This window comes from Juglans regia, chromosome 6, assembly GCF_001411555.2.
Source record: "Juglans regia cultivar Chandler chromosome 6, Walnut 2.0, whole genome shotgun sequence".
Taxonomy (NCBI): Eukaryota; Viridiplantae; Streptophyta; class Magnoliopsida; order Fagales; family Juglandaceae; genus Juglans; species Juglans regia.
Genome location: NC_049906.1, coordinates 2,964,284 through 2,978,692, shown reverse-complemented (window position 1 = coordinate 2,978,692; position 14,409 = coordinate 2,964,284). Strand labels below are relative to the sequence as shown.

Genomic DNA, 14,409 nt, shown 5'->3' with positions numbered 1-14,409 from the left:
AACCTCACTAATGAATATATGAAGGAATTCATGAAAATCTCCCAGACTTACAGTATTAAGCACAAACAGCAAAATCCCAGAAAGGAAAGCCATGGATTTGCATGGAAAGCTTCTGCAACAACTGCTACTTGGGGTCTTAATTTTAGCAGCAATAGCAGCATCTATTCCGAACTCAATCTGCGAACGTATGTGTGGAAAAGTAGAAATCCCCTACCCGTTTGGAACAAGCGAGGGCTGTTACCTTGACAAACCTTTTCTCATCACTTGTAACCACACGTTCTCTCCTCCAAAACCATTTCTGGACGTTGATTTACCTGTTGTGGATATATCAGTACCAAATGGTGAACTGCGAGTCTCAAACCGCGTAGCCCACATTTGCAAACGTGGCCTTCATTCTGAGCAAAATACAGATGCCTTGCTTAATTTGTCAAGTTTTCGCATCTCAAGAACAAGGAACAAGATCACTGCTGTTGGTTGTGATGTTTATACGTCTATTAACGTTTCAGATCAAGGACAGAAGGGCTTCACTACTGGATGCTTATCACTCTGTGACCAAAATCTAAACGTGGTTAACGAGTCTTGCTCTGGCATTGGCTGCTGCCAGACTTCTATCCCAAAAGGAACAACGAGGTATATTTTGCACGTTCGGAGCTTGTACAACGACACCTTACCTGGTGGCAAACATCAATGTGGTTACGGCTTTATAGTGGATGAACAAGCATACAAATTTTCCTCCTTAGATTTCGCAAACTTAAAGAATAGGAAGACTGTACCTCTGGTGCTTGATTGGGCAATTGGAAATAAGACATGCAAAGATGCTCAGAAAAATAAGGGAAGTTACGCATGTAAGGCAACGCATAGTTATTGTTACGATTCCACCAACAGCCCTGGTTATCGTTGCAATTGCTCGAAGGGTTATCGAGGGAACCCATACCTTCCTGATGGACAAGATGATAGTTGCCAAGGTAAATGATCTTATATCATCGTTTTTATCTAATAGTTAATTTAATTAGGCTCAGTTTAGCTTGCTGAATGGTTATTCGCTCTAGAGTGATGCCATCCTTTATCTAAGTCTTATTATTCCTAATCATATTTTTTGATACAACACATTTCAAGTGGTCTTAATTACATCCGCATAATTTTATTTTTTTTAAGTTTGTATGGAAACATTGAAATTTCTTGTGACGGCCGGCTATATATATTTACTGTGTTTCAGATATTGACGAGTGCAAGTTGGGCCATTGGAAACCAGCTTGCAATGCCACTGCAACATGCATCAACACTGATGGAAATTACACATGTATTTGTCCAAAGGGATACGAAGGCGATGGGAGGATAGACGGAACAGATTGCAGGCCTATAGTTGGCCAATCTAATAATAAGATCAGCAGCATTGCATGGGGTACGTACGTACGTACATTTATAAGAACTTTATTTCCAAACCTCACTAATTTCTACTTTGAAAATATAAATCCTATTAATAATATATATAAATATCCCAACTGCGAGGCGTAATCCTTTTCCTATTTTATTGAGTTAAGCAGGTGCTAGTGCTAGCGGCCTTGGGGTGTTATTTCTACTTATTGGTGGAGGGGTGTCATACAAAGTGGTAAAGAAAAGGAAAAGGACTGAACGTAGGAAGGAGTTCTTTAAACGAAATGGCGGACTGTTGTTACAACAGCAAATATCTCAAAGTGAATTGAATGTTGAGAACACGAAATTGTTTAATTCAAAGGACTTGGAGAGAGCCACTGACCATTTTAATGTTAATAGAATACTCGGTCAAGGAGGACAAGGCACTGTTTACAAAGGTATGTTAGACGATGGAAGAATTGTTGCTGTGAAAAAGTCAAAGATAACTGATGAAGGAAAGCTTCAAGAATTCATTAATGAAGTTGTCGTTCTTTCACGAATTAATCATACGAACATTGTTAAACTACTACGTTGTTGCTTGGAGACAGAAGTGCCGTTACTAGTGTATGAATTTGTTCCTAATGGAACTCTCTCAAAATATCTAAGTGATCAAACCGAGGAGTTTCCACTAACATGGAATATGCGCTTACGAATTGCCACTGAAATTGTAGGAGCTCTCTACTATTTACACTCAGCAGGTGCTTCATTACCCATTTACCATCGAGACATTAAGTCAACGAACATTCTCTTAGATGATAAGTACAGAGCAAAAGTAGCAGATTTTGGAACTTCAAGATCCATTGCTATTGATCAAACTCACTTGACTACACTAGTGCATGGAACTTTTGGATACTTGGACCCTGAATATTTTCAGTCAAGTAAATTTACAGAAAAGAGTGATGTTTATAGCTTTGGTGTTGTCCTTGTTGAGCTTTTAACCGGAGAAAAAGCTATCTCTTTGACAAGGGCACCAGAAGCTAAAAGTATAGCCATGTATTTTATTAACTCGATGGAAGAAAACAATTTGTTTCATATTCTTGATGAAAGAATTCTAAAGGAAGCTGTAAAAGAAGAGCTTATTACAGTCGCAAACCTTGCAAAAAGGTGCTTGAATTTGGATGGGAAGAAACGACCTAGTATGAAAGAAGTCTCAATGGAGTTGGAGGTAGTACAAATATCACAAAAAAGTTTCTAGCCTTGACATGTGCGAAGGAGATGATAGGCCTACTATGAAGGAGGTGGCAGTGATGCTGGATGGCCTAAGAGGTAAGGAAAAGCAAACAAGGAAAGAAGCTAATCTCAATACAGAAGAGAGTAAGTATTTTCTTAATGCATCCACGCACTCTTTAAGCATTGATGTTGGCGTTGGCTGTTCTTCGACCATAAGTACCATTGATAGTACGGGAGATCAAGCACTAGAACCAACAAATGATGGCAGATAATCCATTAGTCCTTAAAAGCCTCAATCAGCAAGCATGATGTTCCTCCAAATCAATGGATGATGGTAGATTTTCGTCTCTTTGCATGTAGTGTTTAAGTTTTCTCCACCTAGATCTTTCTGTATGTAAGTTAAGAGCTTTTGTACATACGAGTGAGCAAGTCCAGTACTACTGGCCAATTAGGTGTCTGCTTTGAGAGTCGTCCTAATTTCAACATGTGTGTTCTAAGTTTTTCTTTGTGAATTATGGGTAGATTTATTGTAACTTAAATATTAGTGTTTGGGGTTGAAAGAATTTATACTTTCTAGAAAAGTCAATGCTTTGCTGTAGACTTCTTTTTAGAAGAATATTCCCACTTCGAGAATTTACCCAAAGTAAAAGACGTCGTACATACTCCATTTTAACTAGCAAAAGCCCAGGGATGCTGAACTACTGGTGATCTATTAATATTTCATCCATATATGTCTTTCAAAAGAAAGGTCAAATATTAGTACTTCGTATAATTATTTCAGAGAAGTATTTTAATCATAAAAATATTTTTTAAAAATAAATTTATAAATTGATATGAGTTTAAATTTAAATTCATTTCAATTAATTATAGATTTATTTTTATAAATAAAATAAAGAGAAAAATGTAATAGAAAAGATACTTACAACTGTGAATTGCGTAACTGCCGCGTAATCGTTTTGAAAAAAATGAATAAAATATGGGACCTACATGAAAAAAATTAATTTTTTAATAGTAGACCTCATTCTTTTTCAAAGCGATTACACGATGATTACGCACTTCACAATTATATGTAGAATTACTCAAAATGTAATCACGAGTGATATGGAAAAAGTGACGAAAAATCTTGAGGTGAATGGAGCATGTAATAAAGTGACAAAAGTTGAGGTAGGTGGGATCGATGCAGAAAGATCAGTGAGGGAGGAGCTAGCCTATAAAATAGGTAGGTGGGATCGATGCAGAAACATGCATTAATGTTTTTTTTTATCGAAAGGAATTGCTTTTTATTTTTTCGAAAGGAATTGCTTTTTATAAAATAGGTACTACTGCATGCACGTAATTTTCGATTATGGTTATTAATCATCACCAATTAGGCACCTGAATTTTGTGATTAGTTCAACAATTGGACAATAATCTGACCTACAAAATTCATATTTTCTAATCTAAGCCAAATTTTAATTAGATACCAAAAGTTTATAATCCAACCACATTAATAAAGTGTTGTTAATATCAGATAGCATCAAAGCTAAAACCAAAGACTAATCATATATAGGAGCTAGAGCTAGGGTGGCGAATGAACGAAATTCTTGCGGTTTATAATGATTTTAAGCAACTTAAAACATAATATTGACTGATTCTTTAGAATATAAAACCATAAATTAGGTGAGGATCATAGCCTATAGACCTATAAACTTGTAGTAATCCTACTTAGTTTTCAATTTTAATACAAGCTTGATTAGAAAACACGAAAAAAGAAAAGAAAAAAGAAAGTCCTCCAATAGTGACTTAGAAAAATAGTACCAAACCCAAACTTGTGGTGTTCTACAGGCCAGGGAAAGTGTGGGATGCTGAAGTGGTCTTCATCTAAGGAGATTTACAAACCTTACAAAAGTTTTGAATATAATTCAGCCACATTGTTTATTGCATTGTTTGTATTCATATTTATAGTACAGTGTGCATATCTACAATAAATGAAAAAGATACAAATTGATTTCTAGGATTTCAGTATTACAGCAGATCTGTCATTGTCTTCTCTATGAGTGTTGACTTGTTGAGATATGACATGATGAAAAGTTTCCTTTGTAGTAGATGCCTTATGTGAAGTATCCTCATCAACCCGCCCCCCGGACCGGAGGTGGAGGCAAGATGGTGAGCTTGGAGCAAAGGAAAACAAATTGAGAACGAGACACTCTCTTTGTGAAGATATCAGTCAATTGCAGATTGGAGGGAACACGTTTGACCCGTAGAAGTCCAGCAGCAACTTGTTCCCGAATAAAGTGATAGTCTAATACAATATGTTTAGAACGAGCTTATGAGATTGGTTGGCAAACATGAAAATAGCACTTTTATTATCACATAGAATGGTAGCAGGTGTGGCAAGGTTGATGTGGAGATCACGAAGGAGATGAGTGAGCCACATAACTTCAGTGGTAGTCAATGCAAGAGAAGTTGTCCTACAACCATGGGAGTTGCGATGGGCTTATATTCAGTCATGTTTAATTTAGCAAGCAAATCAAGAGCATATTTGGATTGATTGAGGAGCAAACCAGCAAAGTTGTGCAGAACTTCAATGCCCAATAAATAGTGAAGCTGACTAAGGTCTTTCATGGAGAATTCGTTGCCAAGACAAGTGATGAATGACTTGAGTAAATTGGAGTTTCTGCCTGTGATGACAATGGCATCTATGTATAAAAAGAGATAAATAGTACCAAGTGGTTGATGATAAACAAATAAAGAGGAATCGGCTTGGCTGCAAGAGAACCTAAACTAAAGTAAAAAATGACTGAAGTGATGAAACAAGCTTGAGGAGCTTGTTTCAATCCGTAAATAGTTTTATGAAGGCGACAAGCATGATGTGGATAACGAGAATCAGTGAATCCAAGAACTTGATCCATGTAAACCTCTTCATAAAGAGAATCGTGAAGAAATATATTCTTCACATCAAGTTGGCAAAGAGGCCAACCAACAGCGAGAGCAAGGGACAAGATGAGTTGAACAGTAGCTAATTTACCACAGGATTGAAGGTCTCATCAAAATCAAGGTCATGCAGCTGAGTATAGCCTTTGACAACAAGGTAAGCTTTGTGCCTTTCAAGAGAACCATTGGCATGAAGCTTGACGTGAAATACCTAGTAGCAGCCAACAACATTCTTGTGAGAAGGGCATGGAACCAAGGTCCAAGTTTTGTTGGCTTGAAGAGCTTGCATTTCTTCATTCATGGCAGCAAGCCACTCAGGGTTTTTATATGCAGACTTGAAGCCACGTGGTTCTTTTAAGGCTTATAACCCATTAATATTACATAGACGATAATATATAACATTACATAACCTATTAATCCAAAACCCATAACACTAACATGCAACACAAGAGAGATCGAGATACCCGAGAGAGAGCTTCACAGTTTCACTTGCTTGAGGCATTGGGCTAGATTCCGATCCGTGTAGGCTTTCTTTACGGTGGCTCTAAGGTGGAGCAATGGTTATTTTCCATGATGGGCACGATAGTGTGAGTGGGTAGGCAATCCCAATGCTGCTCTGTTTTGGGTGCCTAAAATAAGGGCTGGTTTCGGTATAGGACTGGGTCTAGTTTTACGACACAAGGGTTGTCGTTGTTAGACAGATAAGCCAAGATTCAAACTCCTTCGAAAATCACTCGCTGCAAGTCTGGATTTATCTCATACACTAGCATTAGCCCAAAGTTTATCTGATATAACAACCCCATCTTCTATCCCCACCTAGATCCAAGATGAACTGTATGTTGTTTGTTTATACTAGCCACACCATCCAATAGCCTGTCATGCATATGCATTTTTATTATTATTGCTTGTCATGATTTTTTTAATTGTGCTATGCCCTGTGGTTATGCTATGAAACTAGAAAAATTGAGATTTTTGTTGTTATAACAATAATATTAAAATCAGGGTTTTGTGGGTGCATACGTATCACGACCCCAAGCCGAGATGGGGCATTATCTTCATGGAGCTCTTCCAGTCACTCGGGAGCGTGTAAAACTGAGTGACATCCAGTGGGCTATCGCCGAGCTACAACAGACCTGGCCAAGACGGTAACGCTCTTGGTAGGACTCCATGGCCCCTCTACTGGCGAAGGCTAGAGGATGTCTGGTTACGTACGCACCGGGCAAGTGTTGGGCATCGCTCGTAACCCGTAGCGTGACGAAGGGAGTTAGAGTGTGCAGATAGTCCCTTGGGAAGACCATGGTGCACCCGTAATAAATGAATGTCGTTTGTGTATAAATGTGATTTTTGTTGTGAGTGGCTATAATTGAAACACTTTTAGTGAAGGTTACAAAAAGGATTATTTTGGATAATCTCTTATGATTTTTGTGCTTTTTTGTCTGTATGCTTCCATGTTTGAAATTCCTGGTTGTTGATCTGTTGACTTACTTGTTGAGATTACGAGATCTCATTGTGGTGTTCCCACGTTCATGGAACTGTAGACTTTGATGCATAGGACGGATTTGAGCATGAATGACCGGCCCCACCTAAGAAGTGATGACATGGGGTTTATTTTGGTTGTAATTGATGGACTTTTATTTTATTTTTTAATTAGTTGGATGACTATAATATCCTTATGGAGGACTTCTTGTTGGGTTGTATTTTAATTTTTCTAGTACCTAGTTTTGGACTGCCTTATTATTTTTCCATTGCATTTATAAACAGTACACATATTGCATGTTCGCACACACCTGCACTTGGCGTTGGAGCTTTGGAGCTTCAAGACTGGTTCCTCTTGACCACACACGATTAAAAACTACGGTGCTAGCAACTTTGGGTTACTTGGAGCTAGAATACTTCCAAACAAGACAACTAACTGAAAAAAGTGATGTCTATAGCTTTGGTGTTGCTGTTGCAGAGCTACTAACAGGTGAGAAAGCACTTTCCATAGATCGGCCCGAAAGTGAAAGAAATCTAGCAATGTATTTTGTTACTGCAATAAAAGAGTACGCCTACTTGAAATTATTGATGATCACATTCTCATTCTCAAAGAAGGTAATACTGAGGAAATAAAAGAAGTTGCTACTGTAGCCAAAAATAAAAAATAAAGAAGGTGTTTAAAGGTAAGAGGGGAAGATAGACCTAGTATGAAGCAAGTAACAAAGGAACTGTAGGGATTAAGACTTTAGCAAAAGGACTCGTTGAAAAAGGTTGATCTTGACACACAATAGACTAAGCACTTGCCCAATGCACCTACACATTCTTTGGGAATTGATGTTGACTCGACAGCTCTTCTATGAGTACCATTGTTGCGGATGATAGCATGAGAAATCAAGTAGTGAAACTAATAGAAAATGATGCTAGATAATTTGTTCATCCTCATCGAAGGCTAGCATAGCCTATCTCTCGTTGACATTCATCATCACCACGCACTGGTAGCCATCCACCCCCCATTTTCTCTCGTTTATTATTTGCCCATCGCCACCTACTTGGCCTTCCTTACTCTCTCTTTCTGCCTCTCATGAACTACAATCTTAGTCCAATGCAATCTCTAATTCCCGCCCCCTCTCTCTAATGAAAGGAAACTTGGTCCCCTTGTATGCATGTTTTAATATCAAAAGAATGTGACCATAGCTTTATATATCATGTTCATGTACATGGTAATTGAGAGATGTGACATGTATATATGTGATATTCTCTCGAGCGATTGTAATGTAACGTGTTCTATGTGAGATATGCAGTAACATTGAAAGCTTTTGTGAGAATTTAGTGAAATGAATTGTTAGCCTTTTTCCACTTTAGAATTAAAAGCTTTTAGCTAAATCCAGTATTGGTATTCCCAGGAGATAGAGTTTTAAACACTGTACAAGAAAAAATTAAAATCCATTTACAGGATTAGCTTAATTAGTACGAAACTATAATAGAATATTTGGATCGATAAACCGCAAGGTATGTGAGTGGCCATCTAATAGGCTAATAGCTAATTAAGCTCACTAAAAACAAATTTATTCAGCAGTTTCAAGCACAACGTGGCTCAGTCGACAAACCAGTCCAATATAATGATATTCATCATGTGGAAAATAACCTACTATAATGGACATCACAAACGAAACAATATTCATGATCATCAGTATCACGAACTATGAGCATTGGCATTGGACTCGCTAAATGTCAGTGAAATTCAAAATATAGCTAAGTTTTTTATAAATGACCTGCATTAGGCTAGCTAAAAACATTTAGCTTAGATTTTGAGCTACAATAACTTTAAGGCCCGATTTGGTTACTCATATGAAACTATCTCATATCATCTAATTATTATAATTTTTTTAAATTTTCACATTAAATATAATAAAAAATTTAACTTTTTCAAATTTCAAAAGAAAAATTATATTCTAATAATATTTTATTTAACTTTCAATTTTTATTGCATCTCATCTGTGTAACCAAACGAGACCTAAATGAATTTTTAAAGTTGGAGAGGCACTCATGTTCACCCATCAAACCCACATTTTATTAACAAATAATCAACAAGGCTACATTAATAATAAACAAGGTTATGCATAGTATAGTACTACTTTTAATCGGATTTTTCGACTACAATAAAAATGCATGGAAATGTTGAATAATAGAAGCACTACAAATTAACATAGAGTATATGTGATTGTTGGGTGTGAGAAGAGTTGGCAAAATGTGTTTGTTGGATATATAATTAAGTTGAAAAAAAAATAGTTGGGAAACAATAATTTTTAAGTAAAAATTAAATTATTAATTAATATATAGAGTGTATTTGCAAAATATAAAAAAATAATTATTATTAAAATACATAATATTATATTATTATTTTGATTTTAGAATGGATAGTCCAATATAGATTAATATTCTCAATAATTTTGAGTTTAACCAAAATTTTAGACTTGGCAATGCGGTAATTACGTTACAAGTGAATACCTTCTAATCATGTTCCCATTGGAATTCCTTCTCTTGCTTCAATTATTGATCGTGAAATCATTCTTAATTAACTTTTTCCTGCATTTTGCATAGAAGTGGAATCTAATTAGGTAAGTAATTGCCTTTAGAAGGGTTCATTATTATTATTTTATATTCCAATAGATCAGCATGATCAATATAATTATATACTTATAATATACAAGTCATTAATTGACCCAGAAGATTAGATGCTTAATTTGGAGTGGTCCCCTAGATAGCTAGTACTTTCATGGTATTGCCTGCCACTACCTGCATTGTGTCCCTTGAGATTGGAGAAAAATTGCATTGGTTGAGGATATTTCGATTCCAATCCAATGTCATTAAAAAGAGAATATTGTTTATTAGAGAATATTCTCTTTGATCGGAGCACCTTGACAAAAGGGCCAATATTCTAAAGTAGTACTGGTACTGCATGTGCAGGAAGTCATGGTCTTCCTCTCTGCAATTTCCTATTTTAGTGCAATTTTTTATTTCAGATCTTTGGCCGGGAAATGATCTTTCGCTTTTCCAAAGTTATAAACTTCATTTTCATTGTTCCTACTTTTGCCTTTGGGTAAGGCATCATCTTTTGCCGGATAATTTTCTTTTCAGAAATATTTTAGGTCTCGAAATCGGATTCAAAAAATATCCTAAATGATTTTTTATTTTTTTATTTAGTGATTAAGAATTTTTTTTTTTAAATATTGTGAATTTTTTATTTTTTTAAATGTTTATGATAATTAAAAAAATTAAAATAAAATAAAATAAAATAAAATGTACTATTCGGTGAAGTGATTTGAGTTATATTTTCGAGAACTGTAACAGGACTCTTTTCTTTCTCGTTTATTGTCAGGAGTAAGTAATTGATTAATAAGCGAATCTCGTTAATTATCTCACTAGCTAAAGTTTAGCTCACTGGTTATGTTTATCTTTTATTAATAATTCATGTTACTAGTGATTTAGAAAGTGATGTATTTAATCTATTTAAGTGGCTCCAACACCATGAATAAAGTATATATGAGCAAACCAAGTTCATTTTCCAACTTTTATGTTTGAAGAAGACTTATGAATTAAAACAATATCTATTTCTTGTAATCTTTGCCAGGTTCCATTCTCTATGTTTGACGATCGATGTATCATAAGTCCTATGATATTTGCATGTTTATGCAGTACTTAGTCTGAAGTTACTACTGCCTGTACATGTTTTTCATCACTGTTTCTCTCTCCTGCAACTCGGGCTGCTTCTTGTCAACACCATATATATAATTCTTCAATCCCGAACTGTCATACATGCATGCATCCTAATTAATTAATGATACCAAATATGTTAAATTTGGTGTAGGCTGCTGGTATATATCATTTTCTTAAATATGCAAGGTTGTTGGACGCTGTTGGTGGTTGCTGCAAAATAGTATTGAGATTTACAGCCATGGCTAACTCCTAGTCATGTTGCTATCATGAGGATCTGATCAGTGGCTAATATTCTAAAGAGGTGCTCAAGAGTGAGAGGTACTGAAGATCATCATATATAGTGGATCTGCAATAATATTAGTGTTTTTGCTTCTAAAGCTTACTCATGTTAGAGTTAATGACTATAAGCGTGCCACAAGAGGTGCCATGGGCTATATATTAATTAACATCATGGATTGCACGACATCTCCAAATAACATTGCCTTTAACGCAATGAAAAATGTTACTTTGCCCACTTAACTTGTCCCCCAGCCACATTTTGACGTCTTATGTATTTTAATTCTTTTTTAATTTTTTTATTTAATAGTTAAGGAATTAACTATTAGTATATTGATATTTTTTATATTTTTTAAAATATTTTAAAATGATAAAAAAATATGAATAAAAAAATAAAAAGATGATTTTAGCCTAATTGTAAGTTTGGTTGGGCTACTCTGAGGAGTAGAGTAGCACCGCTCTTAACTCAATTATGAATATATACTCATATTTGTTTTCATTTGAATAATTTATTTTTAGTAGACACCTTCCTTAATTAAAATATTGTTAATACAACGACTTTATATCTCTTCATGCATCCTACTCAGCATGGGGTAGGAAGAGAGATTCTTAGTAATTGACAGAGATTTTATCCTCTTTTTTTTTTTCCTTTGGATCAGTGATTACATGTATCTTTGGGCCTACTTAAACTCTTAAAAACCATAAAAGTACTAGTGGGAGACTTCAAAAAGAAAAGAAAGACTTTTGTTACGAGTTATTCATAATTGAGCTCTTAAATTATTGTTGCACACAAGAATCTTTAATTTGGTTTGTCAGTCATATATTAACATAATGGCATTCATTTGCTTGAGTATGCCACCATCCATGCTTTCCACCATTCCTACCGCGTGCACTATAGGCGGGAATCACAGGTGAGACTCTACCACCATACCTGTTTACAACCATCCCTACAATCTCTTTCCTTTCACATGAAAATTTAATTTTCAATAAACACATGAACATGGATGCAATTACACGAAAACCCAGTTTTCCTTTACAAACATGAACATGCGTGCAGACATGCAATGTACAAGACACGGCATCAATATCCAACAACCAACAAATCCCAATATAAATCAATCACACAAACAACTTCATCCTCCAATCCATCCGACCCCCATACTTTTTGAACTCAGTCTGGCAAAATGAGTTAGTGCAAAAATACATTTAAATCACGAAAGTTCTTGAGAAAATACTTACAACACTATATAATAATTTTCGGAGGATCACAGAGTTACAAGAAGTGGCAACACAGCTACAGAACAATGCCAAATGCACTGTGGCCGTGGGTCTCAAAAATCCACTTTTGAACGGAGACAAACCACGATTTGAGATTGATAGGGTAGGGCTTAGGGATGTCGGTGAAGCTACTGGTGATGGTGGTTGGCCATGGGTGGCGACGTAAAGGGTGGTTGAAGTGCAAAAATATCCAAAACGGAAATGGAGTTGAATGTATTTCACTGGTAGCGGATCGGAGTTGAGAATGAGTACATTGGGTTGCTAGGAGGTTGAGAATGAAGTGATGAAGAAATGGTAGACAGAGGTGGCGCCACAGCGGCGCGCGAACACAATAGGTGCCGCAGCTTTACGTGTGGCGTGGGTGCTCACGGCGACGCGAGAGGGGTTGGAAATGGAGGAGTGGGGTCGCCGGCCGGTGGGGGAGGCAGTGGGCTGGGCTGGGCGGTGTCGCCGGACGGTGGTGCACGGTGGCGGGCTGGGGAGGAAAAGAAATCGCACGGGGACAGGGGTTGCAGCGCGCGGGAGAGGAGAAGAGAAATAAGAAGAAAAAAAGACAAAGAAGGAAAAGAAAAAGATGAGAGAAAGTAAAATGGAAAAAGAAAAAGTGAAGAAAAGAAATGAGACCCAACCCTCACATCTTGGGTCATAAAAATGATCCAACGAAAACGATTTCAAAACAGCAAATAAAAATAAAATAATTCAAACGTAGTGATTAAATGAAAATAAAATAATTAAATCTATTAATAAGTTAATTTAATATAAAAAGTAATTTAAATGCATAACAATAATTAATATTAACAAAGCACTTCAAAATAATTTTTAGAAAATTAAAATCATCAAAATAAACCAACTAAAAATTCAACAATTTTAAAATAAGAGAATAAATTTTGAATTTATAAAAATAAATCTATCAATAAAAATACACTAAAATACGGGGTGTTACAATGACTGTAACGGATGTCTGAAAGAAATAAAAGTAATAGGAAGAAGCAACAAAACAATCACACGGCTGGACGAAGTCATTTGTGCGGCTAATGGAGATGAGGGTAAGTCTCCATTTTGGTTGCAAGATGCACATCGACTGTATGTAGCATTATTATTTCTTTGTGCTAATTGATATGTTAGGCTTCTTCAAAGTTGTGTATTTCCTTTGTGTTCTCTATATATCAATGACTAATATAATTGTTTGCACATTTAGTTATTAAAAAACAGAAAAAACACTCAACAATCATTATTGTTTATACTTTGTAAGTCTAATCCCAATAATTAATTTGATAGCTTGAATGAGAGATTTCATATAGATTTGAGTTCTCCATTGTGAATGCTAGCTAGTGTGTAATTTACTTTAATTTGTACTCCATAATGGTGTTCATATATTCAATCTAAGCTAGTGTGTAATTTACTTTATTTGCAGTCTGGGAATGAGGAGAATTTGGTTGATTTCTTTAAAGAAGTCAGGTGGTCAAAGAAGAATGATAGATTTGTGACTCCCATGACGGAAGAGAAATATGTGAGTGTTAAAGTAAAACCTCGTGATGTTCAAGATAAACTGATGTCCATATTTTTAGTGCTAAGTACATATTACAAGCACCTAACATCTACGATGTTTTCCAATGGTTGATAGAATGAGATTGCAGCAAAGATGGCAGAGCTTGAGCCTGAGAAGCAGACTAAGGATGCTACAGTAGCAATATTCAAGGAAGTTTTGGGCCACAGGCCAGGGTATGTATGGGGTCTCGGCAAGATGGTTATTCCTAAGTCATCTAAACAATCAACTAATGCCCGAATAAAATAATAAACTGAACGTGCAGAAAGAAGTGAGCAAGAAGCTGCACATTATAAGGCTTGATATAATGACTTACGAGCGAATGTCATGCTATTAATGGAGAAACAAGACAAGTACGACAAGTTTATGGAGAGATATGAGTTAGAGAGGCAGACCTAGGGAGAGTCTCATAGAGAGACTCAGGGACCTGCATAGCTGATTACTAAATTTGAGGGTAACAATTTTTTATGATCTTTGGTAAGGAGATGAAAGTTAAAATAATATAGCAACAAAATGTCTCCCATATCTCTAGAACCTCATGTCTCCCATATCTCTAGAACCTCCTCTTTTGTACATCAGTTACTGGTGTGGGGTAGGCAGTATATTTTTTGGTTGTGAGG

The 14,409-nt window shown here is 35.9% G+C and overlaps 1 protein-coding gene and 1 pseudogene across 1 annotated transcript in view; both read left to right on the top strand.

Annotated features, from left to right (window-relative positions):
• Positions 1-14,409, top strand: part of LOC108990529 (wall-associated receptor kinase 2-like) — a 329,567-nt gene that overhangs the window by 247,927 nt on the left and 67,231 nt on the right. The gene's annotated exons all lie outside the window — the stretch shown is intronic.
• LOC108996802 lies at positions 92-2,608 on the top strand (annotated as a pseudogene).